Source organism: Furipterus horrens, unplaced genomic scaffold (genome assembly GCF_987537825.1).
Source record: "Furipterus horrens unplaced genomic scaffold, mFurHor1.1.pri manual_scaffold_3, whole genome shotgun sequence".
NCBI classification, from domain to species: Eukaryota; Metazoa; Chordata; class Mammalia; order Chiroptera; family Furipteridae; genus Furipterus; species Furipterus horrens.
The window spans coordinates 84,521,504-84,531,850 of record NW_028327173.1 but is presented as its reverse complement, the minus strand read 5'-3'; positions in this window follow the sequence as shown (position 1 = coordinate 84,531,850).

Sequence of the window (10,347 nt, the reverse complement as noted above, 5' to 3'; positions counted from 1 at the left end):
TCCCATCTCTTAAATGCAGGGATCACACTTGATTTTGCTTTTATTATTTACTTTTATTACTTCATACTCTTCATTCTAGAACTCATTTGCTGTTATAATTTCAACTATTTTCTGAGTAAAATGACTTTCAAGATCATCTCTGACCATGACAGGCCTTTCTAAGGGTTAATCTCATTTTTTAGTACCTTTTAGATGATTTTTGAACAATTTTCTTCTCCTAACAGAATTCACAGACTCCTGCTTAATAAATTAGCTCTTTTCTTTAATTTTTTTTCCTTTTCCATTTAGTCCCCTTATACGCACCTCCCGCTGCAATCACCACACTGTTGTCCATGTGCATGAGTCCCTTTTAATCTTTGCTGTATCCCTCCATCCCCTAATCTCCACCCTCCCTCCAGCTCTTTTCTTAAAATCCTTATTTTCAGAAATGGGACTTCTTTCCAGGTACCCATGCTCAATATATTTGTCACCTTGCTCCTTACTCTTGTTTGACTGCTCTCACCAATTAATGGCCTCTTGATTATTGATTTTTAAAAATCTCATTCTCATTTTCCTTTTATTTCAACTTCCATTGTGAAGTCAAGTCCAGCTCTTTATTACATCATATCAGTATTATTGTAGTAACCTCATTGCTGATCCCATTGTCTCCAGGCTCTTACCTATTAGTACATTTCAGCAACACGACTGAGTAGCTCTTTCTTGTACATTGTCATTTGTATAACATGACTTCAACTAGTTTGTAAATACAGCAGACTTTTAATCGAATTTAGTTAATAAATATTTGCTTATTTGTTTATCCATCCAGCCAATATTATAAAGTCATAAATTGTTTTTGACTATTTCTACTAGTTGTTAGACTATAAATGTGAGTAATATACAGTCTATGACCATAAAGGTATTGTGGATTTCTTATAGAATGAATGAATATAAGGAGGGAAGCAAAACAAGTGTATAGAGGAATAGTAATAGTAGAGTACTGTTGAGAAAACATGAGCTTCTGAGTCAGGCTGATGTTGGTTTGAATCTAAAAATTATTTCTTACCTGTACCATGACTGCATTCAAAGAATTCAGACTAACACAAATATTTAGTCAAAAATGTTTGCTATTTGAGAAGCAGAAGGCAAAACAAGACAATATATGATAGAGATTTATGGGAGCAAATACCTGTGAAGGGTAAAGAAGGAGAGAGAAGGGTAAACCACAATTTAAGTATGATCCCTGAGAGGAGAGGGAAGGAAAGGTTGTTGGATAGGGGGAGTCTTAGATTCCAGCTCAGCGGCAAGAAAGTTTTGGCCAAGATAATGGGAATCCTTGAGCCAAAGTCACCTGTTAGAGGAGCCCTGCATCTCACAGGAAAGACATCTGGGGTCAGCCATTAGGTCATGGTGGTTTGCTTGAAGCATGCTTACTCAATATGCGGGTTTGTAGACCCAGAGGGCAGCACCTGGGTTTGTCACTCAGTTATGCTCCCTGAAGTAGGACATCTGATCAGCATGTGGTCACCACAATGCTTTCTATTGAAACAAAAGAAAACTCAAGACTTGCTTAAGTCAAGAGTTGAACAACTTTTTCTGTAAAGGGAAAGATAGGAAATCTCTTAGGCTTTGTGGGCCTTACAACTGTGTTGTAGGATGAGAGATGCTATGGACATTATAGACATTATGTGAAAATTTCTTTACAAAAATAGGCAGGAGGCCAAAGTTGGCCTTTGGGGCATAGTTTTCTGACACCTGTTTAACATGAATAAGGTGATGTTTTCCTCACAATATTAGACGTATAGATATAAGAGATTGCAGAAGATGCTTAGCGGCTCAAAATGACATAAGGCTTCACTATCCTTCTGCTGTTTTATTTTCAGCATTTTAAAAGATAACAATGACTTCTCTGATGCTTGTTCTTTATATAAGAAAGAAAATTACCTCCCTCAAATTCCCCTGCCATTAATGAATCAATTAAACAATCACATATTAAGCAGCAGTTTCAGATCTGGTATTACTCTAGGTGCACCTGCAGTTAACAAAACAGAGTAAATCTTTATCCAAATGAAGCTAACATTCAAGTGAAGGGAAATAGAAAATAAACAAAATAAGTAAGTAAAATATGTAATGCTAGATAATGATAGATGCTATAGAGCAAATAAAACCAGAAAAAGGGTAGAATGTTTAAGCTACTGGTAGTGAGAAGAGATTGCATTTTATTTTATTTTTTGTGCCATAGAATTTTATTTTATTTTATTTTTTTATTGTTGTTCTATTATAGTTGTCCTGAACTGAGTCAGAAAAAGGCATCACTGAATAGGTGACATTGATTAGAGACAAGAATATGTTAAAGAAGTAAACCATGCACATAAATTGGAGAGGAAATTTTCAGAGAGGGAGCCTATCAAGTGCAAAAGTCTGATACAAGGTTAATGTAGCTGGAGCAGAGTGAGCCAGAGGAAGAGGGTGAGACAAGAGATCAAAGAGGTAAGGGGGGTCAGGTCATGCAGAGACTTCTGGGTTTCTGTAATGAGTTTGGCTTCTACTCTAAGTGAGACAAGAAATTGTGGGACAGTTGTTAAGAAGAGGAAGAACATGGTCTCATTTATATTGCAATGTGCTCACTCTGGGTGCTATGTTGAGGCTACACTGAAGGAGATGGTAGGAAGGAAGCATGGAAACCCATTAAGAGGCTTCTAAGCAAGAGATGCTGGTGACTTAGAGCAAGTTGGCAGCATGGTGGGGAAGGAGAAGGAGTAGAGCTACAGAATCTGAGGATTGATCGGATATGGATAGAGTGTGAGAGAAAGAAAGACTAGTCATTTTTGCTGACCTGTGCACTGGGGTTTACAGAATTCACATGTTCTTAGATGGCCAAGACTGACAGAGGGCAGAGATATTTAGAAAGTTCCGGATAGATTGGACACCTTAGGCTGAGATTCTTATTAGCTATCCAACTAAAGATGTTGAGTAGGCAGTTGGATACATAAGTCTGGGTTTAGACTAGAAGTCCAGACTGAGATAAAATTTCAGTCTTCTGAATATGCTTACATATCATTAACTAGAACTTTGTCATATAGTAAGTCTACAGCTAGCTGCAAAGAAGGCAGAGAAGGCCAATATTTACCTTTTTCATCTTCCATAGAGAAAGACAAGAGAGAAGTGGATTGGTCCTGCCTGTTGGGTCATTCAACTAACAAAGTCTATACTTAATTTCTCTATAGTTCTTCACATATGAAATAAAGATAATAAAATGTACTTCACATCACTGGTGAACTTTTCCTAGAGTAAGCTATAGAAAGCTTCTGTCATGTATAACATGTTTTTAAATATATGAGTACCCCTTCCTTTCCTTTCAGGGACTTGAGATGTCATGGTAAGTTGTCAACTTAGTCTGAAATGCTTATTTTTGGACTTCCTCATTTAATGAAAGAGTGGCACTGCTATTTTTATAATAACTCCTTTGTCACTTCGCCCTTAAAGCCACATATTTTCCAGAGCTGGACTGCTAAAGCTGGCTTCTTTCCTTTTCAGTCACTCTTTCTTCTTATTTCTAGGTTTTTTTTTTTTTTTCACTCTTTTATATGTCAGTTTCTGTTCATAATGGCAGTCAAAGTATTTCCAAATTCTTGGTAATGATTAACCATCCCCAGACGGGCGTAACTTTCCCTGAATCCAAAACTTCACTGGGGAATGTGTGGGAAGAACGCTCACTAAATACAAAGAAGTCCGAGGCAAAATGGAGGGTCCAGTTAAAGGCTAAGTGAAGGCCTGTGTTTGAACCACTTTATGGAACAAAGTCAAAGAGAACCCAATGACCATCAAATGAAAAATAACTCTAGAGAAGTTATTCTTCTGGGAAGAGAACCCTCCTCTTTTAAATCTCAGAGAACGCTATGTGCTAGCATTCTTAAGTCTTTTCCCAGTTTTATAAGTTGACGTTATATTAACTTTACACTCCTTCCTCTCTCCCAGTGCACAGATAAGGCAGATGTTTGTACCTATAGATGGTGGCCATAAAGTCTTGACTTTTAGATAATATTTTATTATTTTTTGTAATGTTATAACAATAAATCTTTTAAAACATGTTCGTTTTTTCCAGACTTTATGGTCACCCTGTGTGTATATGTGTGAGTATTTACATGTATTAGTTTGCTAAGGCTGCCATTACAAAGTGCCACAGACTGGGTGGCTTATGTAACAGAAATTAATTTTTCTGGAGGCTAGAAGTTCAATATCAAAGTGTCACCTTTGGCTTACAACATAGCTGTCTTTCCCCTGTGTCCTCGCATAGTCTTACTCCTGTGATTTGTCTATAGCCCAGTCTCATCTTCTTATAAGGACCAGAGTCACGCCAGATTAGGGTCCATCCATATGACCTCATTTGAACTTAATTTACCTCTCCAAATACAGTCACATACTGAGGCACTAAGGGTTAGGACTCCAAAATATAAATCTTATTATTATTTTTTATCCTCACTCAAGGACATGCTAATTGATTTTAGAGAGAGGGGAAGGGAGGGAGAGAGGAAGAGAGGGAGAGAGACTTCAATGCGAGAGAGAAATATCAATTACTTGCCTCTTGTATGTGCCCCAACCAGGACCAAACTCGCAACCTAGGCATTTGCCCTGACTTAGAATCAAATCTGCAACTTTTCAGTTTATGAGACAATGCTCCAACCAACCATGGCAATATGAATCTTGAGTGACACAACTCAGCACATAACAGTGCGTGTGTGTGTGTGTGTGCATGTGTATGTATAATTATATGCATATATATGAGGTTTATTATATATAAAAACATAAAATATATATTATATGTAATAAATACCTCTTATACATAAACACACACATACACACACATGCTCTACACATACACAGTTCTGAGATGCCATACAATTTGTGCTTGAAACTGCCTTTTGTCTGTGGAAATACCAGTCCGCTTACTGCCTGCGGGCAGATTCCCCAAGTAACTGTAGAGCTCATGGTCCTCTGCTCTGACAGAGGCTGGTTATCTTGATTAGTTAATCTTTGCAAAATTCTTTGAAGGGCAGGATACTTTAACCTTCTAACCCTGTTAAGCCTGTTAAGTAAGAAGGGCGGTGCTCTGCTCCTGGGGCAACTTCACCTGTTGAGCCAAACAGCAGAATCTCAACCAAAAAAAAAGGCCTCCTGGATGGGGTATGGAGGGAGTAGGGGACTCTATACTTTTTTTTCCCCCTAAAATTCCTTTATCAGCAAGCAGGAAAAGTGACCACAGCAGGGTAGAGTTCTTTTTAGGCTGAGGAAGCAGGGAGGCAGCCAAAGACTAGGAAAAGATACTTCTGGGCTAAAGGTAAACCAAAAAGGTATTTGAAGATGGAGCTGTTAGGCCAGTGGGAACAATGGATAAATTAAATGCTCAGGGATTAAGCCAATTTCATCTTTGAGGGTTTTTTTTTTAATATATATATACTGTAAATGACATAAAAGTTGGCACAATCATTCACTTGAAAAGAGATTTTTCAAGAAACCTTGACTTTCCCTTGATAGACAGTCAAAATGGGCAGAAGGAACTCATCTTTTATTATAACCTATACTTCACTTATTGGAGGTGATTTTCCTGCGTGTTAGTTAACAGATTGGTCACTTTATTTTAACTCATATGTAGGTACTAATTTGTCTGAGTCCTTGCTACTCAAAGTAGCAAGCCTGAACCAGCAGAGTCCTATCTCCTGGAAGTTTGTAAGAAATTCAGAATCTCAGGCCCCATCCAGACCTGCTCAATTAGAACTTGCATTTAAACAAGATCCCCAGCTGACTTATATTCACATTAAAGTTTGAGAATGATGTTTCTCTTTCTCTCACCCTTCCTCTCTCTCTACAATCAATAAACATATCCTCAGGTGAGGATAAAAAAAATAGTACTTAACAGTATTTCATAAGATTCTTGTAAGCTTTAAATGAGTTAATACCTGTGAAGCGTTTATTGGCATATTGTAAAAACCCAATAAATGTCAGCTAAAAACACAACACAGCAGGACCTTCATAACTACTTTAATTTTAGCAATTCTTTCCAGGTGAGAATTGTTATGATATTTTCCTTGAATGTGTTCCCTGGTTTGCATTTGATGCTATCTACCCTATTACTCTCTTTAGGTTGCTTAAAGAAAGAGTAAAAGACAATCACCATCTCCCTATAATGCTATATGAGCATAACACAATGTATAGCACAAAACTGATTCTTAGTCAGTATTGTGGAATTACCTATGTTCATGGGCACAACCATTTTGATGTTAAAACTGACTTGACTTGTTTGATATTTTCCACTGCTGCAGTGGCTAAATTGGCTGTAGTTGTGCATTCATTCATTTGACAAATTTTTGAATACCTTCTAGGTTCCAGATTCTATCCTAGATGCTAGAGATACAGCAGGAACAAATCTTTTGAAAATCCTTTGAGAACTGCTCTAAAAAGAGGCAGAGAAATTACTTGGTCACAGATGAGGATAAGGGGGGTGAATGTCAAAAAAAGGTTAAAAAGATGGAGGAAGTTATAGCATGTGTGCATACTCGTGAAACTGAGACAAGATGATGATGATCATTATAATTAATGATGGTGATGATGATGATCATAGAGTGAGATCCTTGAGATTACAAGAGAAGATGTGATCCAATGCATAACTACTACAGTTGGCTTTGGTTGGCAGCAATGACAGCTTGTTCCTCAAGAAAGTAGAGAAAGCAGAATATATGGATATGTACAAATAGCAGTGGGGTAGATGTGAGGGTGGTAGAATAGGGGATTTCTCTTCTGATTACTACTTAACGTTTTGAAATAGGAAGCAAGGCTGGTATCAACTTAGGGAGATAAATAAGAAAGAGAGATGGAAAATTTCAGGAGAGAACGGGTGGGAAATAGTTATCAAGGAATGTGGGAGAGGGAACAGGGCCTGCACACAGAGAATGCATGACAGCAGTAAGGACTATTTGAGGCTTGTGGTCATGAGTTTAATGTGGGACCAGGCACCCCATTAGTGTGTTTCTCTTTGGCCTCTTGCAGCTATTCAAGTGCAGGTGTGGAATAAGCCAAAAGTTGTACTTCATAGCTTATATTCATGCTTTGGTATCGTGCACACAGAACCTGTGGAAAGAGTAGATGTGTTGGTTTTGTAAGAAACTCACAGAAACAATTACACTGGACATAAATTATTTATTTATATTATAGGAAATATTTTTTTCCAAAGTATGCCATTTTCTTGATATTATTATGTTCACATTTGAAGTCTAATTCCTATTTTCAAAGACATTTATCCCTGGAAAAGGGATATATATTCACACATTTTTTTCATCCATATCATTCTTCAACTCTGCTTAGACTCAAAGCTTACCTACATGTTTACACATTCCTTAAAACATGGCAACCTTATTTAGTGCCTATGCCTTGAAATGGGCAGCCCTCACCTGGAAATATATGTATTTTGCTGACTCAGTGATTTGTTGAAGAGCCTGAAGGGTAAATGCAGCTATTTCTAGGGCTTTGTATTTCTTCTCTGTCAGAATATTGCCTAGTTTATATTCCAGTGGAAACCTTTTCTTTCTCCCTTAAAGCTGAAGAAGTCCTTAAAGACAGGTTTGTGGTGACACCCAAATTTCCTTTCTTGTCCCTTCCTCTACAGTCGACTTACATTATTACTGACTGTGCATGACTGTCCTTTACCTTGAACAGCAGTATTTGAAAGAGTTCTTAAAAGCTTAGGGCCCCAACAAGGAGGAAATAAATGAGCTTCATTTTCTCAAAAATCTTTGCAACTTCCTCTGGTGAGTGCAAAGATTGCTCTGTGCATTTTAAATTCTCCCCGGTTGCTGGGCCCATCTTGGGCAATGGGAAACTGACTCTGTTCCTGGCCACTAAATTGTCCTTGATGTGGGGCTGTACGCATTGTTGGCTGCATATTTCTTACCAGGTGCAGGAAGTACCCAGGGGGCTTCCCCACAGCTCTGATTATGCACATTTGGCTTGATCACATACTGTACCCTCTTCACACATCCCCTCCTTCAGTCTTCCCTGATAATGCCAAGGTAGAACATTGTGTTCCAAGTTCATTAGTCAAGAATGTTACCAGACAGCCTCAAAGAAGTTTTTCTCAGGGGTGGGCTCTCTGCAATTGTGTAGAGAATCTGAAATTCATGCTCTCTTTATACTGAGATCAACTTAGCATTGCATTTCCTCACCTGTGTCTAGCCACAAGTTAGATTATCTTTCATGATTCTAGCAAATTCACAAAAATGCCCAAATTAACAGTTATCCAGCATGTGGAAGAATTGGATGGCTCTCTGGGATAGTCATTCTTGTACTCATTTTTCCAAATGGTTCAAGATTTGGTTTGTCTTGCTGGGGAGTGTAGCACTTTTAATGGTCTAAGTCAGAGGAGATACCATTCTTGTCTGCCTGCAGCCTCATTGTGGGAATCCCTAGGAAAGCTAAAGGGTCAAGCGTGATTCATGACTCTCTCTCAAGTGCCTATTATGTGCCAGGTGCTGTACTTTAGAAAAGTGATTCTCAAATTTTTCTGCATTTCAGAATCCTCTGGGACAGCTTAAAAATAATTCCAATGATTGTTTCACAGCCCATTCCAAACACTAGGGAAGGGATCTGGGCATCAGAGTCCTTTAAAGATTTTATTAATTTTTAAAGAGAAGAAGGGATGGAGAAAGAGAGGGAGAGACACATCAGTGTGAGAGAAAAACATCAATTGGTTGCTTCTCATAGGTGCCCAGACCAGGGACTCAAGCCAGCAACCTTTAGCTTTGCAGGACAACGCCCAACCAACTAAGCTACACTGATCAGGGGCCAGGCATCAGTATTTTTTTAAAGCTCCTAGTAAATTTCGAGGTACAGCCAAGGTTGGAACCAGTGTTTGTGATAGTGCTCAACTTTAATTTGAAAGTAAGTTCCCTGGACATCTTGTTAAAAATGCAGATTTTTATTCAGTAGGTCTGGAGTGGGGCCTGGGATTCTACATTTTCCTAAAGTTCCCAGAGATCACTGATGATGCTGATCTGCCAACAACACTTCAAGTAGCAAATAATAAGGTTCTTTTATCCCTTGATGGATCAAACTTTCCTGTTCCTGAGCAGGCTCTTCTTTTTGCCTGGAACTAGCTCCCCGGATATCCTCAGCTAAGGTTCCTGTTTCATCCTTCGGTCCTTTAGTTTTCCCCTTACCACCCAATATAGAGTAATCTCTGCCCTCTTTCTCTGTAATTTTATCTATCATTATATGCCATTTGCTGACTTCTTAGGATTATCATAATTAATAATTATTTATTTGCTTGCCTGTTTTCTTAATGGTCCCTCCTTCTAGTGTTAAAGTGTCAAGAAGCCAGGAATCATGTCTATCTTGTTCTATATAAATTATATTCAACACTTAGCACAGTGTCTAACACAGACAAGGGGGTCGACACATACTTGTTGAATGAATGACTATAGATGAGCCTGGCCAGTTTCATCAACTTTTCTATTTCAGGTGAATCAAGAAGCAGAAGTGAAAATAATTCAAAGTTTACCATGAGATAAAAGAGAGTATCATTGAGTATCTCAGAGCATGACTTATCTGGCCCTTTTTCTAAAATAAACTTTGAAGAAGTCTGGTCTAGCTCAACAGAGGCTTAAAAACAGAGCTTGAGGAAAAACACTAGGAAAATCTATTGCATTGCCTAGGAAATCACCCGGTTCTTATAAATAAAAGGTTGTCATCAGCTTGCCAGTATTATCTTTTCAACTAAAGGCAGCTCACTAAGATAGCACCAAGGTAAATAATCAACAGAGAAATGCCATAAACATCTCAGAAATTGAGGTGATCTTGGAGCTGATTCATTACTAACCTGATACCATATCAGAGGCTTTAACTTGCTAAAGGCAGAATCTCTTCCTTTGCCAAATCTGGGGCTAAGATAGTAAGGGCACCAAAAATTTTCTTAAACCCTTCATTTTAAGTTTAATTCATGAACACACAGAAAATCCTATTGATTTCTCATGGATGGTGCAGAGATCAGAGATAATAAGGTCTAACTGAAGTAATTTGGTGGGATTAAGAGGTACAAAATTTATTCAGTCTCACTAAAGCCCAGCATGGGAGGAGAAAAACACTATTGTCTTTCTTACTCTTGAGAAAACTAAGATATAGAAGGAATAACTGATCATCTAAAGTCACTAAATAACCCTAGTTATTTAGGTTGGGAAGGTTGGGTGGAACAATAGAACCAGAGAATCTCTGTTCCCAATGGAGGCCTCAATTTATAGTTACACTGTTTCTTCCAAAATTCACTACAAGTGATGTATATATTATGTTTTCTTTAAATTTTCTAAATGGGGCATGGCAGAATCT